Genomic DNA, 17,650 nt, shown 5'->3' on the forward strand with positions numbered 1-17,650 from the left:
TGGGCAGGCACCAGAGATACAGAGAATAATTTGACCCAGTTCCTGGCCCCGCGGCACATCACTTTAGTGATGACATGTAAACAAACGCCCACGATAGCGTAGGGTGGATGCTGATTGAGTTATTTATGCTGTGGTGTGAGGCTGGGGCATGACTACTCTCTGTGGAACAGTCAGGGAAAGAGTCCCAGTGTGAGTTCATTCACTCACTGCCTTATGCTTCAATAAGTGACTAATTCACCAATTTATTGACTCATTCACTTATTCACTTACTCATTCCCAGAGCTAATTTATTCCTTGATTACATACTCATTCACTGACTCATTGGCTCACTCACTAATTCACTCTTTTATTCACTAGCTGTAATATATCCATCAATTATCCATCCCTTTGTCTATCTATTCACTCATAATTTGTTTCATTCGCTGACTTATTTACCCAGTTAATTTATTCGGTTGTTTCCTCTCTCTTTGACTTATTCATTTGTAAACTCACTAATTCCTAGATTAATTCATTCATTTGGTTCTTCATTGAGTCATTAACTCATTGATTGATTCATACATAGACTCATCTATTCATTTATTTTCTCATTACTCATTGACTTTCATTTATCCGTTAATTCATAAATTCATTCAAGAATTCGTGGACCCACTGATTCACTCATCCATTTACATGTTCGTCTTTCATTTCTTGACTACTTGACCTATTAATCTTCCATTCATTCACTCAATGACTTAGTCTTTCATCATCCACTCATTCACTTTGTGACATTTTTACTTACACATGAACTCACCCACTCATTAACTCGCCATGCATTTATCCACTTATCACTGATTCAGTCACTCATGGACCTATCATTGATCCATTCACTCATTCATGTACTCCTTCCCATTTTCATTACTTCATTTATTAATTCCTTTGTCTACTCAAAGACTCATTTGTTCATATACTGCTTCACTCCTCCATTCTTTTATTCACCATGTATTCACCTATTCATTCAACAGATGCTTATTGCATGTGCTGTCCATGTAAGGCACAAGGGGCAGAGCAGTGAAGGAGAGGAGTGTGGTCCCCAGCTTTGCGGAGCTATGGACTAGTGAGTCTGTCACTGGCTCAGGAGTCATCTCTTCCACAACTCACCTGACACTAAGATTGAGCTGAAGGCATACCTCCTGTGCTTCTAGAAAGCCCATCTACCTGTTCTATTTTATCAAATTGCTGCATGTATAAGTGGGTCTCCCTCTAGTCTCACAGAGAGCCCATCTACCTACCCTATTCTATTGAATTGCTGCATTTGTAAGTGGGTCTCCATCTAATCTCACAGAGCTACTTGATGAGTGGAACTAGACTAAATTCATATATAAATGCCACTCCTGACATGGAGTCTGACAAGAATTAGCAACAATACTTGTTGAGCTGAAATTAATACCTTAATATTAGTTATTTTAGTACTCTCTTAGATATCAGCTGCCAGAAAAATTTAAAATATGGGGTATAGGGGTTTCCTACCACCACCTCCAAATAAATCAATTCCCTAGAATTTATAACTCAGATAGTGAAAAAAACTTAATGTAAATAGCATGCAAAAATGTCTAAAATATATCCATAGTATATGCAGAATGGTACTATGTACTATTAAAATAAAGATACAAAAGATTAAGGTTTCATTTCATAAAAGTCCACTGTGCAGAACTGAAATACTTATAATCTTTGTTTCAAAACACATTTTAACCACTGGTTCATGATTTGCCCTCTTCCAATTTAGTTTTTCATATACTTATTTCCTTAATCATAATAATCAACTCCATGAACTCACCAAAATACAAAAACAAGAACACTGAATATTTTAACACCTGTTTCTGACCTCATTATACACAGAGAAAACAGATTGACTCTTTTCTGTTAAATGGATTTCAGAGAAGCAGAATTGTGTTGATCATAATTCTTGCTTCATGAAATGTTATCATTTGAATATTCTTGTCCATTCCAGTGTTTTTGTTGTTCATTAATTTAGTCAGTCACTCATTTGCAAAAACAAAGTCAACAACAAAGAATCTACTCCCAAGAAAGAGGGGAGAAATTGACTATCATTTAAATCTTTCCATGACCTCCTCAAACAGTGGTAAAACAGTTAACCCAAGTTAAACAAATCCTTGTTTCATGATACAATCTCCAAATTGGTCATGAGTGGCCATTGTAATTTTACTAGCATACATGCTTTGTACTTGTTTAACTATTTATTATTTTTAATAAAATAAGAAAACCCAAGAGAACCACAACTAACCCAAGAACAAGATCTTTGACTAAGGCTAGAATCTGCCTATAATCTCCTTAATCTAAGAGGTAGCAAGCCAAACCTCTTTTTAAATGGATCTCGTTTTGCACAATGAATTAACCATGACACCTGGCAGGATTCATTCTTGTCATTGGTTCAGGCATGGTCTTCTTGGATTTTATGACTGCATAAAGTCATTTCTCCTTTTTAAATAATAACTAATCATCATCTCTAACAAAAGCCTAAACCAAGAATAAAAACTTAATCTGACTCACCCTGTTCTACACTCTCCTTGGTCACATGGGTAACAGTCAAGATCTTCATCCTTTAAATAATTATTAAAACAGCCAAGTTACCTCTGTTCTGTGGGGTTACAAAGAAGATATAGAAAATAATGAAGTACCCTTATCATTGGTTCATACTTGGCACCCATTTATTTAGTTATACACGTATTTGTTTGTTTAATTTTAATTTTTTTGTCTTAATGAATCAAACATCTGGGAACCCACAGCAAACTAAGAGCAGAATATTGACTATTAAGTACTTCTATCGAGATGCTTCTTACCCAAAGTGGTGACAAATTTAATCTGTTTTTTATTTCTTGATGGACCAAGGTATTTCAGAACTGAATTAATTATATTCCTTGCTTACAACACGCCCTCAGAATTGGTCCATGTCTTAACCTCTTTTTCTTTACTCATGAATATACTTGTGTGTTGATTCACACAAGTGCATCTGCTAATCGTATAAAATCAGTATCTGTGAACCCTCTCAAGCTCCAGAACTAGATTCCCAAACTTTCCTGACATTATTCCCACAAATGTTTAGATATTAGTTCTTTTCGCAGTGGACCTCAGTTGTTCAAAAACTGATTGATCATAATTTTTATTCAGATGCATTCCATTCACATCATTGGTCCAGACATGGCCCCTCTACATTTAATTTGAACAATTTTTAGATATCAAATGAAAAACTTGAACCACCATCCTACTCAACAACTAGAATACTGACTCCATAAATGAGTAACAGCCTTTATCAAGAGAAGAGTCTTTAAATAATCAATGAGACAAACATACAATGTGACATTTAACTACTGAAAATGAATGGAAAAGCTAAGTTTTTTTCTTATACTTCATTTGTGCTAAATTGGATTAATTTCGGTCCATAACACATTCTCATCATAAGCCTATGTATGACCTTTTAAAATTTAATTGTCTTTTTAAATGACAATAGAAATCATGAACTAACAACCCAACTCAAGAACTTTATTACTTACATTACATGATATTCTCCTTACTCTGAGGGATAAGGTAAAGTTCCTCATCATGGGAGAATAATTGAATCAGCTCTGGTCTGCCCATCCTGTAGATGATATTACCAAATGAAAGAAGATATTACCAAATGAAAACACCTAGATTTAGGTTTCGACTTAGTGAATGTGAAGTAACCATCGTAGAAATTGATCACAAACAATGATTTATGCCACATTTTTATCTCTGGTTTGTGAATGGAGCTCCATCTTATTAACCAACATATTATCCATTTTAACAATACCAGGAACACCCTTAAAGGAACCACCCAACATAAGAGCTATGAGAGTTATGTACATCTGACTCCAGATTCCATACCGACAGACCTAAACATGTAGAGCTCTTCTTTTAAAAAGGGCTTCTGTTGTGCAAAACAGTAGTCATCATGAACCCTGATTTATAATGCAATCTTATCATTGGTCCTTATGTAGCCTTCATTGATTATATTATGTATTATTTTATCATACACTAAATACCCTAAATGGACCATCCCAACAATGACAAGAACTTGGATCATTACTCACATGGACCCATAAAGGTCTTCATCATTACAGAATCATTGTAGTGATGAGTGTGTTCATTCTATGGAACTGAAAGCAGATGGTGAAAAAAAGGAAAAATAAATATGTATTCTTTTATACCTTTAAAAATGTATACACAAAATATGCAGGAATATCCCTTACAAAAAGGGAGTGAAAATATCAAAAATTATTTCAATTGATCCATGTTTCCCCCCTTAATTTGCTTAGCTATTTATAATTAGGTATTGATAAATTTGTGAAATTATTTATTTGTTTCTCTTAACAAGACAAACTTGAACTCACCATTCTCCCCGAGCAAAAACGTTGACTATTACTATTCTTTGTCTATATGATCCTTACCAAAAGAAGGAACATTCCTGATTTATTAATTTATTCATACAACTCAGTGTTCTGGGATATTAAAAATATATAATTCCAAAGATGTTCTGATTGGACTCATTCTAATTATTGGTGTGTAACACACTCTCATCCCTGTTCTTTTTTAATTCTGTATATAGATGTAGTCACTTATGCATTATTTTATAATACATTGAATACCCCTGAGTAAACACCCCACCCAAGAACAAGAAGTTTGGGCGTTATTTGTATAGGTCTACAGCCTTCTTTCCCAGAGACTTACCAGCCAAAATCTTCACCAATGATAATCCATTCTGGAGGGTAGAATGCAAATGGTAAAAGGAATGAAACATTCTAAATTTTGACTGTGCTCTAATATTCTAATCAAAAGTGAGCAAGTTTAGATTAATTTTTATAATCGGGTCATGCTCTTTTTACAATTGGCCAGAAATCCCCTCTTTTTTGTCACATTAATTCAATTATTAATTTTGCATTTAAAATGGATGCCTTTGCAATTGCAACAAAAGCAAATTTGACATGTGGAATCTAATTAAACTAATGAGTTTCTGCACAGCAAAAGAAACTATCATCAGAGTGAAGAGACAACCTACAGAATGGGAGAAAATTTTTGCAATCTACCCATCTGACAAAGGTCTAATATCCAGAATCTACAAGGAACTTAAGCAAATTCACAAGAAAAAAAACAAACAACCCCATTAAAAAGTGGGCAAAGAACACGAACAGACACTTCTCAAAAGAAGACATACATGCAGCCAACAAACAAGAAAAAAGGCTCAACATCACTGATCATCAGAGAGATACAAATCAAAACCACAGTGAGATACCATCTCATACCAGTCAGAATGGCGATCATTAAAAAGTCAAGAAAAAACGGATGCTGATGAAGTTAAAGAGAAATAAGAATGCTTTTACACTGTTGGTGGGAATGTAAATTAGTTCAACCATTATGGAAGACAGTGTGGTGATTCCTCAAAGATTTAGAAGCAGAAATACCATTTGACCCAGCAATTCCATTACTGGGTATATATCCAAAGGAACAGAAATCATTCTATTATAAAGATACATGCACACGTATGTTCACTACAGCACTATTCGCAAGAGCAAAGACATGGAATCAACCCAAATGGCCATCAATGATAGACTGGATAAGGAAAATGTGATACATATACACTATGGAATACTATGCAGCCATTAAAGGGATGAGAGCATGTGCTTTGCAGGGACATGGATGAAGCTGGAAGCCATTATCCTCAGCAAACTAATGCAGGAACAGAAAACCAAACACTGCATGTTCTCACTTATAAGCGGGAGCTGAACAATGAGAACACATGAACACAGGAGGGGAACAACACACACTGGCGCCTGTCAGGGGAGGGTGGGGAGAGCATCAGGAAAAATTGCTAATGCATGCCGGGCTTAATACCTAGGTGATGGGTTTATAGGTGCAGCAAACCACCATGACACACGTTTACCGATGTAACAAACATGCACATCCTGCACATGTATCCCAGAACTTAAATAAAATAAATGGATGCCTTTGAATCCAGCACCTGATTCAAGAATGAGAGTTCTCTCCAAAACATGTCAGCTTCAGTGCCTCCACCCATGCACTCAACAACCTAAATCTTTGGGCCTCCTATATGCACAATTAGATTCATCTAAATCCTTGTTTCAGAGCAATTTCATACCATTGAACAATGCTTGATATCACTTCATTCATTCAATCACAAACCAATTTGGCCAATTATTCATTCTTTGTAAAGAAACAGAACAATACGTAAACCCTCAGAAACCCAGAACGTGTCTGATACTGTGCATCTATGTATAGCCTAATTATGCAAACACTTGTAAGAGCCAAAATATTTGCCTTAAGAAGAACACAATCTCCGGACCCAGTTACATCACAACCATTATTTTCAGACATGTTTGCTACTGGCCCTTGCTTTATCCTTTTTAGCTAATTGATTATTATTAACTTATGTATTTGTTCATTATTAAGATAAAATCAGTATCCTTACACATGATCTAGACTATAGCACAGATCATCGTAGCACATGCGTAGTTGATCATTACCAAAGTAATTACAGATGATGTCACTTTGTAATGGAATTTAGTGAGCACAATAGCTCTTGTTATAGAACAAATTCTTGTCACTGGCCCTCTTTAAAAATAGCTTTTTATTTATATAAACAACATCCCCAGTTAGGGATAAGACAACCAGGAAACCAAAGACAACTCAATATAAACATGGACAACTCATGCATTTGTTTACATGTTTCTCATTCTGACAGATTAAAAATCTGACACAATTCCCACTCCCTCAGCAATAGATCAGTACTGTGACTTGCTTCATTACACATGTTATAGTTGGTCGAGGTGTGGCCATGTTTTTATTCACTTATTTTTTCTACCTGAGTTCTTCATGCATTAATTCACTTGTAATAATATAATCATTTTCCGTGAATTACAAAAGCACAAGAATAGAGTAACTGACTTTTTTTTTTTTTTTGAGACAGGGTCTCACTCTGTTGCCCAGGCTGGAGTTCAGTGGTGTGATCTCGGCTCACTGCAACCTCCACCTCCTGGGTTTAAGCAATTCTCTTGCCTCAGCCTCCCAAGTAGCTGGGATTACAGGCACTCGCCACCACACCTGGCTAATTTTTATATTTCTAGTAGAGGCGGGGTTTCACCGTGTTGGTCAGGCTAGTCTCGAACTCCTAACCTTGTGATCTGCCCGCCTCGGCCTCCCAAAGTGCTGGGATTATAGCTGTGAGCCACCACACCCAGCCTATAACTGAATATTTTTAACTACTGTCTACAGGATCATTTCCAACTGATCAATAGGCTAGATTTCTTTTACATTGGAGCTTAAACTTCCTGACTCCTATTACTCATCATCCTTGACTCATACCCACGAGTCATCATCTCTGGACCAGGCCACAGACCATCAATATTTTTCTTCATTTAGACTTTGTCTATTTCATTTATTTATTAATTTACTACTTTATAATAAAGAAATAGACATGAATCAGAAAAAATAGGACAAGATCTGTGATAACCCTGTTGTCTATCTGTAGATCAGTTCCTACAGAAATTAGACGTGTTTCTTGAACTGACCTCATTGTTTCAAACATGCATTACTCAACATAATGTTTCACATCAACTCCACGTTCATTTTGGGACCATGGTTAGTCTTCTTTAATTATATTTTCTACTTATTAATAATGCACTGACCACTCTTAAATGGCCCAAACCAAGACAAGAACTTTGACGATTACTCACATTTTTCTGTAGGTTCCTTAAAACAACCATAGAGCAAGTGGTCATGGCAGAATCAGTTCAGGGAGTGACTGTTCTGAGGATTACAAGGAAGAGCAGAAGACAAAATCTGAGACTGTCTATCCATTAGTTTTTCATTCTACCTTCCATTTACTCTGTCAGTTGGTATTTATTGATTTAAGTTTATATTTGCTTATTTCCCTCTTAATAAAATAAATATTGAACTTACAATCGACCCAATTGACCTGAGAATTGACCTAAAAATCACATAGCCATTGATAACTAATAATCAGTGTTACTGCTCTATCATGGCTGTATGATTCTTAGCCAGAGAGTTAAAAACCACTGGCCCATTTATTATCCATTCCAAATTAATTAATAGTATTTCTTTCCTTGCCACATATGTTAATAGTTAGAATATGCCTCTCTCTCTCTCCATGTTTAATCATTCAAATCTTTGTTTGATTCTTTCATTAATTCATTTATATTAACACAATCACAATCCATGAACTGTAAAATTGGAAGCAAACAGCCCTTGATATCACTAACATCTATCTAAAGGATTTTTTTCAACAGAGGAATAGATTAGATTTCTATTATATTGAACCTCAGAGTTCCAGGCACTTAGTATTCATCATCCATGACTCACACGCCACCAGCTGTCATCACTGGCTCGAGCTTGGGCTCCTTTTCTTAATTCGTGTCTACGTGTTTTTATTGATTAATTTAACAGTTCACTAACAATAAAATAATTACCTAAGAGCCACAAAACCTGGAGAGTAAAATCCTTAAATAGCTCTTATATCTGTCTATGTCAATATTACTCACAGCAATACACCTCTTTCATTAATTAAATTCAATGTTTTCATTAATTAAATTCAATGTTTTCATTAATTAAATTCAATGTTTTATATATATGCATTAATCAACATAATGCTTTATATTAATCCTATTTTTACGAATGGGCCAAAGTTTACCTTCAATGATTGTATTTAACACTTCTTAATAATACTACGAGTATCTTTTTTAAAAAACACTGAAACCAAGAACGTTGACTATCACTCACATTGGTCTCCACACACCATATAATACGTAGATGCAACCATGGATCTTACCATTAAAAAAGAATGATAAAATCAGCCAGAGTGTGTTTATTCTAAGGAGTACAGAGTACAAGAGATGATCAGAAAAGATTAAGACATTATCTGCATTACTCTTTGCATTCTGTCTTCCACTGATTCAGTCATATAGGTTATTTGAGATAACATATATTTTATGTACTCTACATAGCCAGGCAGTATCAGTCACACCACAGACACAAAACATAAACATTCATTATTATTTACCACTGTCTATAACATCCCTAACTAAAGAAATAACAACATCATACCACTTATTTCCTAATGGTATTGGTGTTTTCAATATGTATCACAGATTTTCTTCTCACTCTATTGCCCAGGTTGAAGTGCAGTGGTGTGATCTTGGCTCACCGCCACCTCCGTCTCCCGAGTTCATGTGATTCTCCTGCCTCAGCCTCCCAAGTAGCTGGGATCACAGGCATATGCCACCATGCCCAGCTAATTTTGTATTTTTAGTAGAGATGGGGTTTTACCATGTTGCCCAGGCTGGTCTCGAACTCCTGACTTCAGGTGATCCACCTGCCTTGGCCTCCCAAAGTACTGGGATTACAGGTGTGAGCCACCATACCTGGCCATATCATAGCTGTTCATGCCTCACAAATTATTTTTATAGTTGGACAATGCTTAGTCCCATCCAACATAATTTATTTGTATATTTGTTTAGTGGTTCCTTCATTGATCGAATTATAATAATAGGTTGAAAACTCGTGCTCACAAAGAGCAAAAACCAGACCCTTGCATATTCCTGATGTCTGTCTATAGGATCACTTCCAAAAGAGGGAAAAAACTATATTTCTTTTCTGATGGCCCTCAGGGTTCCAGATAGGCATTCACTAACGAAGACCCATCCAATACCAGTAGTCACGATTGATCCAGGATTAGCTCTGGTGCTCTTCATTCATTGTTACATTATTTATTACTTCATTAATTCACCATTAATAACTTCTAAACACTATCACTCACAAAACCCCAAGAGGAGCCTTGAGATCTCTAATCTGTATATACACTCATCCTCACAATACCATATCCCCTCATTATTACCTTTCCTAATAGCAGAGGACATGCTTTTCATACAAGCATCCTTCAGTGTAACATTCCACATCCATTCCATATTTACCCCTGGGCTACTCATGGCCTTATTGGATTATATTTCATATTTTTTGTTAACGCACTATAAACCTTTAAACAAAACACCCAAGATGAGACAAGAACTTTGACTATTACTCACATTGGTTTCCAGCTTCTAGCACAGAGATGGACCATACAGCTCTTAACTAGTGAAAACCAGCTTCTGTGCTTCTATTCTGAGTACAGAGCAGAAGAGATGACAACAAAAATGAGACCTTCTCTCCATTGATCCTTGCTTTTCAAATATACCTCAAATTAATGAATGTGTAAACATTTATACTTGCTTATATGTTCATTAATTTGAGGTATATTTCATTTTTTTTATGAATAACTGGCCAGATGTGGTGGCTCATACCTGTAATCCCAGCATGTTGGGAGGCAGAGGCAGGTGGATCACTTGAGGTCAAGAGTTCAAGACCAGCCTGGGAAACATGGAGAAACCCCATCTCTACTAAAAATACAAAAACTAGCCAGGTATGGTGGCACATGTCTGCAATCCCAGCTATTAGGGAGGCTGAGGCACAAGAATTGCTTGAACCCATGAGGCGGAGGTTGCAGTGGCTGAGATCATGCCATTGTACTCTACCCTGAGTGACAGAGTGAGACTCCATCTCAAAAGAAAAAGAAAGAAAGAAAGAAAGAAAGAAAGAAAGAAAGAAAGAAAGAAAGAAAGAAAGAAAGAGAGAGAAAGAGAAAGAAAGAAAGAGAGAGAAAGAGAAAGAAGAAAAAGAAAGAAAGAAAGAAGAAAGAAGAAAGAAGAAAGAAAGAAGAAAGAAAGAAAGAAAGAAAGAAAAGAAAGAAAGAAAGAAAGAAAGAAAGAAAGAAAGAAAGAAAGAAAGAAAGAAAGAAAGAAAGAAAGAAAAGAAAGAAAATAAATAACTTTGGACTTGTCCCTGACCCAGAACTTGAATATCGTCAAAATTTATACTGTCCGTCTCATTCAAAGAGGTAACAGGTATGAAGATTTCTCTTTAGTTGTTACCAATTTCAGTATGTATTAATTGTGCTTTTTGTCTTTCCACATTTTTTATAGCTGGACAATGCTTAATCTTCTCCTTTTTTTTTCTTTTTTTTTGACACAGAATCTTGCTCTGTTGCCCAAGCTGCAGTGACGTGATCTCGGCTCACTGCAACCTCCCAGGTTCAAGCAGATTTTTGAATCCTAGGTTCAAGCAATCCATGTGCCTCAGCCACCCAAGTGCTCGGATTAGAGGCACATGCCACCACACCTGGCTAATTTTTGTATTTTTAGTAGAGATGGGGTTTCGCCACGTTGGCCAGGTAGGTCTCAATCTCCTGTCCTCAAGTGATCTACCCGTGTTGACCTCCCAAAGTGCTGAGATTACACGTGTGGGCCACCATGCCCAGCCCTTATTCATCTTTATTTGTATATTTATTAATTAATTCTCTCATTGATCTAATCATAAATGTAAAATAAAAATTCATAAACATGAAAAACAAACACATATACATTCTATTTTTTGCCATCTGTCTGTAGGATCATTTGAAACAGGGAATAGACTAGATATCTTTTGAGACGGACCTCAGAGTTTCAGATACATATTCATTGTATATGAATCATACACCACCAGTAGTCATCATCGATCCAGGATTGGCCCTTCTTTTCTCTGTTATTTTCTACACTGTCTGTTGATTAATTCATTAATTTACTAATAATAACTTTAAACCTTATGACTCACAAAACCCAAAAAGATATCCCTAATCATTCCGACATTAATATGTTTCATGAATTATCCTGTTTTTCATATGTGAATTATCAATATAATACTTCTTTTGACTCCAATATCCCTCACTAGATAAAATTCACCATCTTTGATTATATGACATGTTTTTTCACAGTACATTGAGTCCTCTTAAATAAACCACCCAAAGAAATGCAAGAAATCCGACTGTCACTCACACTGGTACACATGCTCCTTCCTGAGCATGGTGCAAACAGAACACGTGACCATGAAGAAGTCCTCAAATCAGAACAAGTACATCCATTCTAAGTACAGAGCAAAGAAGATAACAACAAAAGAGAGGCATTTTAACTATCAATCCTTGCTTTTCACCTATCATTAGTTAGTCATCTAAGCTATCATTATTTGGAGTAAACTTATTTCATTTCCTCTTTAAAAAAATGAACAATTTCAAACTTCCAATTAACCAAGAATTTGAACATTGTCTATAATTATCCTGTCTATATCACCACAGCCAAAGAGGTGACAGGCATGTACATGTACTTCTCTTCAGACTTCACTATTTTCAATACATATTAATAGTGTTTCTTGCCTCACCAAATTTTTTTTACAACTGGACAATGATTAACCTTACTCATCTTTATTTATACATTTGTTTACTGGTTTTTATATTGGCCAATTACAAAAATAGAATTAAAACATGTAAACACAAAGACCAAAACCAAACTTATCTAATATTCCTGATGCCTGTCTAAAGGATTATATCAAACACAGAAAATGAGCTAGATTTCTTCTGTGATGGACCTCAGAGTTCTAGACACGTATTCATCGCATATGACTCATACGCCACCAGCAGTCATCATCGATCCAGGATTGTTCGTCTCTTTCTCTATTCATTTCTACCCTGTCTATTGATTGATTCGTTAATTCACTAATAGCAATTTTAAGTCTTTATGGTTCAAAAAAATCCTGAGAATAACTTTAATATTCCTAATTTGTATACTGAATCATTCCAACATTGATATACCTCTGAATTAACTATCCTCAGGTTTTTATATATGCATTATCAATACAATGCTTCATATCATTTCCATATCTTTCACGGGGATGCAGGTAGGGACATCTTTGATAATGTCATTCACTTTTATAATACAATGAATCCTCTTAAAAAGGCACCAGAAGGAAGTAAAAAATGTTAACTATTACTCACATTAGTCTTCCTGAGCCTAATCATGACGCAGATGCCTCAGGTGACCATGGAAGAACTTTTCAAGGTGTGTAATTCATCCATTCTGCAGAGCACAAAGCACAGAGGAGTTCAGAGCATACAATGGGACAGTCTCGCTCATGATTCACCTTCATCTAATGAGTCATTTAGGCAATCATTATTTGAAGTATATATCATTTTCTCTTAAGAAAGTTACCGATTTCGAACTTGCCACTGACCCATACCTTAAACATTATCTATAGTTTATACTGTCTACACTATCACTCGCCAGAGAGGCCACAGGCATGCATCATTCACTTTTCCTTGGCTATCACCATTTCAGTACATATTAATAGTGCTTGCTGCCTCATCAAATATTTTTATAGTGGGACAACGCTTAACCTTATTCATCTTTATTTATTCAAATACTTGCTTATTGATTCTCTCACTGGTCCAATTATAAAATAAAATATAAATGCATAACACACAAAGACCTAAAACAAACTGAGTCTGTATTCCTGACATCTACCTATAGAATCGTGTGAAACAGAGGAAACTGACTTTGTGATGGACCTCAGAGTTCCAGACACGTATTCTTTCTATGATTCACATGACATCGGTAGTCACCACTGAACCAGGATTCTTCTTATTTTTCTCTATGCATTTTTACTTTGTCTAATAATTAACTCATTAATTCATTGATAAGTTTAAAATCTTTGGTTTTAAAAATCCAAGAGCTTTGATATTCCTAATCCCTACCTAGAATCATTATAATGTTGATATATATTTTCATTCATTATCTCCATTTTTCATATATGCATTTTCAATATAGTACTTCATATCACTCCTCTAACTGGGAAAGAGTTGGCCATCTTTGATTTCATTCCTATAATATATTGGAATATATTATATACAGATTATATTCCTATAATATATATTTTATATATAAGATATTCCTATAATATATTGTATTCCTATAATGTATTATATCTTTTATAATGTATTATGTCTTCCTATAATGTATTTTATACTACATTATATTATAGAAATATATATAATATATTCCTACAATATATTACATTTTTATAATGTATTATACGTTTTTATAATACACTGAATCCTCTTAAACAAACCACTCAAACCAAGACAAGAGCTTTGACCATTACTTACATTGGTCTGTACGCTCCTTCGTAAGCATGGTGCAAACAGAGCACGTGACCTTGGAGGCATCTTTAAATCATCACAAGTACGTCCATTCTGATGAGTGCAGAGCAGAGAAAATAATAACAAAAATGTGATTTTTCTCATTGCTGATCTTTCCTTTTTACCTATCTTTAATTAAACATTTAGGCAATCATTATTTGAAGTATGAACAACTTTGAACTTGCCACTAACCCAGAACATGAAAATGGCGTATAATTTATACTATCTCTTCATTATTGGCCAAAAAGATTAGATATGTTAGACTTATTTTTGGCTTTCATCAATTTAAATAAGTATTAAATACTCCTCATCACACATTTTTATCATTGGACAATGCTTAACTTATTTATTTTATTTATTCATATATGTTTTATTCTTTCATTGAACCAATTATAAAATAAAAACTCATAAACAAAAAAAGTTCATTCTATATTCTTGCCATCTGTCTACAGGGTTACTTGAAACAGAGGAAACTGACTTCTGTGATGGACCTCAGAGTTCCAGACATGTATTCATCGTATGTGACTCATACTCCACCAGTGCTCATCATCGATCCAGGGTTGACCCTCTTTTTCTGCATTCATTTCTATGTTGTCTTTGAATTCATTCATTAATTCACTGGCAATAATTTTACACTCTGTGATTCACAAAACACTAAGAACAGACTTGATATTCCCTATCTTTATACAGAATCATTCTAACACAGATATATCTGTTTCATTAATTCTTCTCCATTTTTCATATATTCATTATCAATAAATATTTCAGATCCCTCTCACAAATATCACTGGGACATAGTTGACCATCGTTGACTATATAATACACCATTTCATGATACATTGAGTCCTCTTTAGCAAGCCACACAAACCGACGCAGGAATTTTGACTATTACTAACATTGGTCTGCATGCACCTTCCCAAGCATGGTGTACAAACGGGGCGCGTGATCATGGAGGAATCCTTAACATAGCACAGGATGTTCATTCTGAGGAATACAGACCAGAGAAGATAATGACAAAATTGAGACATTTTCAATATTGATATTTGCTTTTCAACTATCATTAGTTAGTCATTCATGCAATCATTATTTGGAGTATATTTAATTCATTTACTGAAAATAAAATGAATAATTTTGAAACTGTCACTGACCCAGAAGTTGAACATTACCTATACTTTATTCTGTCTATAACATCATTAGCCAAAGAAGCCACAGGAATGTGCCATTTATTTCTCTGTGGATGTCACTGTTTCATATACATTAATTGTGTTTCTTGTCCCTTAGTTTTATAATTGGACAATGCTCGAATTTATTCATCTTTATTTGCATTTGTTTACTAATTCTCATATGGATCAATTATAAAAATAGAATCAAAACATGTAAACATGAATACCAAAAACATATACATTCTATACTCCTGACAGCTGTCTGTAAAATAATTTCAAACATACAGAATAGGCTAGATTTTGTTTGTGATGGACCTCAGAGTTCTAGACACGCATTCATCGCAAAAGACTCATACGCCACCAGTAGTCATCATCAAAACAGGACAGATCTTCTATTTTTCTATTCATTTCCACCTTGTCTATTGACTAATTTGTTAATTCACTAACCATAATTTTAAGCCCTATGATTTACAAAACCACAAGAATAGCCATGATATTCCTTAACATATAGGAATATTTATTTTATTAATTATCCTCAGTTTCTCATGTATACATCTTCAGTATAATCCTCACATCATGCCCATGTTTATTTAAGTACAATTGCTCATCTTTGATTATAATATACACCTTTTTATAATACATTGAACCCTCTTGAACAAACCACCCAAAGCAAGGGGAGGACTTCTGCTATTACTTACATAGGTCTCCAGGCTCCATCCTAAAAATGGTGCAAATGGAGCACATGGACTTGAAGGAATCCTTCAATCAGCAAAGTGCAATCATTCTAGGGAATACAGAGCAGAGAAGAGGATAACAAAAGTGAGATATTGTCACTACTGACCCTTTCTTGTCACCTATCAATCATTAGTCATTTCGACAACAATTATTTCATTTCGACAACAATTATTTGCAGTATATTCATTTTATCTAAAGAAATGCATAATTCTGAAATTGCCATTGACCCAGAAATTGAATGTTGTCTATAATTTGTGCTGTCTATACCATCAGTAGCCACAGAGGTCACCAGAAGATACCATTTATATCTCTGTGGACTTCGCTGTGTCAAAAGATATTAGGAGTGCTTCTGGCTGGATGCTGTGGCTCACGCTTGTAATCCCAACACTTTGGAAGGCTGAGGTAGGCGGATCACTTGAGGTCAGGAGTTCGAGACCAGCCTGGCCAACATGGTGAAACCCTATCTCTACTAAAAATACAAAAAATTGGCAGGTGTGGTGACAGGTGCCTGTAATCCCAGCTACTCGGGAGGCTGGGGCAGGAAAATCACTTGAACCCAGGAGGTGGAGGTTGCAGTGAGCCAAGATCATGCCACTGCACTCCAGCCTGGGAGACAGAGCAAGACTCCATCTCAAAAAAAAAAAAAAAAAAAAACCAGTGCTTCTTGCCTTATCATATATTGCTATACTTGGCCAATGCTTCAACTTTTTCAGCTGTATCTATTTATGTATGTGTTTACTGAGCCTTGCATTGACCAGCTATAAAAATAGAATGAAAATACATCAACACAAATGCCAAAAAAATTATGTTCTATATTTCTGAACTCTGTCTACAGGATCATTTGAAACTGATGCAATAGGCCAGATCTCTTCTGTGACAGACCTCAGAGTTCCAGATACGTATTCATCATATGTGACTCATATGCCACCAGTAGTCACCATCAATCCAGGATGGATCATCTGTTTTTCAATTTAATTCTGCCTCATTAGTTGATTAATTCATTAATTCACTACTAATAATTGTAAATCCTATGATTTACAAAACCCTCTGGAGAGCTGTATACATATAAATAATATGTATACAGAATCATTCTAACACGAATATACCTGTTTTATTAATTATCCTCAGCTTTTCATACATGCATTATCAATATAATACTTCATATCACCACCAAATCTATTATTGGGATAGAGTTGGCCATCTTTAATTATATTTTACACCTTTTTATAATTCATAGAATCCTCTTAAACAAAATGCACAAAGCAAGATAAAGACTTTGAATATAACTCACACAGATCTGCACACTCCTTTCTAAGCATGGTGCAAACTTAGCTCCCGACCTCAGAGGAATCCTCAAATCAGCAAAGGCATGTCCCTTCTGAGGTGTACGGAGCAGAGAAGATGATAACAATATGAGACATTCCTACTACTGATCCTGGCTTTTCACCCTGCCTCTGACCCAGAACACACATATTGTCTATAATTTATAATGTCTATACCGTAATTAGCCAAATAGATGACAAATAAAACCATTATTTATCTTTTGACTTCACTGTTTTTTATATTAATAGAATATCCTGCATCACCAGATATTTTTATTATTAAACTATGT

At 35.2% G+C, this 17,650-nt stretch overlaps 1 long non-coding RNA gene, 9 other non-coding genes and 1 pseudogene across 10 annotated transcripts; all 11 read right to left on the minus strand.

The window, feature by feature from the left end:
• Positions 1-2,349: 2,349 nt before the first annotated feature.
• LOC115832536 lies at positions 2,350-17,604 on the minus strand. The gene is made up of 9 exons (XR_004028066.1): positions 17,330-17,604; positions 16,002-16,062; positions 15,037-15,124; positions 14,108-14,194; positions 12,941-13,022; positions 11,949-12,035; positions 10,128-10,203; positions 7,764-7,836; positions 2,350-4,172 (listed from the first exon to the last, which is right to left on the minus strand). It is a non-coding gene; the product is annotated as an uncharacterized LOC115832536 (long non-coding RNA).
• Positions 3,119-3,192, minus strand: LOC115832649. The gene has a single exon (XR_004028169.1). It is a non-coding gene; the product is annotated as a small nucleolar RNA SNORD113/SNORD114 family (small nucleolar RNA).
• LOC115832648 lies at positions 7,343-7,416 on the minus strand. Its single transcript, XR_004028168.1, has one exon. It is a non-coding gene; the product is annotated as a small nucleolar RNA SNORD113/SNORD114 family (small nucleolar RNA).
• Positions 8,362-8,436, minus strand: LOC115832617. Its single transcript, XR_004028140.1, has one exon. It is a non-coding gene; the product is annotated as a small nucleolar RNA SNORD113/SNORD114 family (small nucleolar RNA).
• On the minus strand, positions 9,703-9,774 carry LOC115832645. Its single transcript, XR_004028165.1, has one exon. It is a non-coding gene; the product is annotated as a small nucleolar RNA SNORD113/SNORD114 family (small nucleolar RNA).
• Positions 11,565-11,636, minus strand: LOC115832618. Its single transcript, XR_004028141.1, has one exon. It is a non-coding gene; the product is annotated as a small nucleolar RNA SNORD113/SNORD114 family (small nucleolar RNA).
• Positions 12,529-12,600, minus strand: LOC115832614. The gene has a single exon (XR_004028137.1). It is a non-coding gene; the product is annotated as a small nucleolar RNA SNORD113/SNORD114 family (small nucleolar RNA).
• Positions 13,505-13,574, minus strand: LOC115832643 (annotated as a pseudogene).
• LOC115832611 lies at positions 14,626-14,697 on the minus strand. Its single transcript, XR_004028134.1, has one exon. It is a non-coding gene; the product is annotated as a small nucleolar RNA SNORD113/SNORD114 family (small nucleolar RNA).
• Positions 15,613-15,684, minus strand: LOC115832632. Its single transcript, XR_004028154.1, has one exon. It is a non-coding gene; the product is annotated as a small nucleolar RNA SNORD113/SNORD114 family (small nucleolar RNA).
• On the minus strand, positions 16,915-16,986 carry LOC115832620. The gene has a single exon (XR_004028143.1). It is a non-coding gene; the product is annotated as a small nucleolar RNA SNORD113/SNORD114 family (small nucleolar RNA).
• Positions 17,605-17,650: the final 46 nt, after the last annotated feature.

This window comes from Nomascus leucogenys, chromosome 22a, assembly GCF_006542625.1.
Source record: "Nomascus leucogenys isolate Asia chromosome 22a, Asia_NLE_v1, whole genome shotgun sequence".
NCBI lineage: Eukaryota > Metazoa > Chordata > Mammalia > Primates > Hylobatidae > Nomascus > Nomascus leucogenys.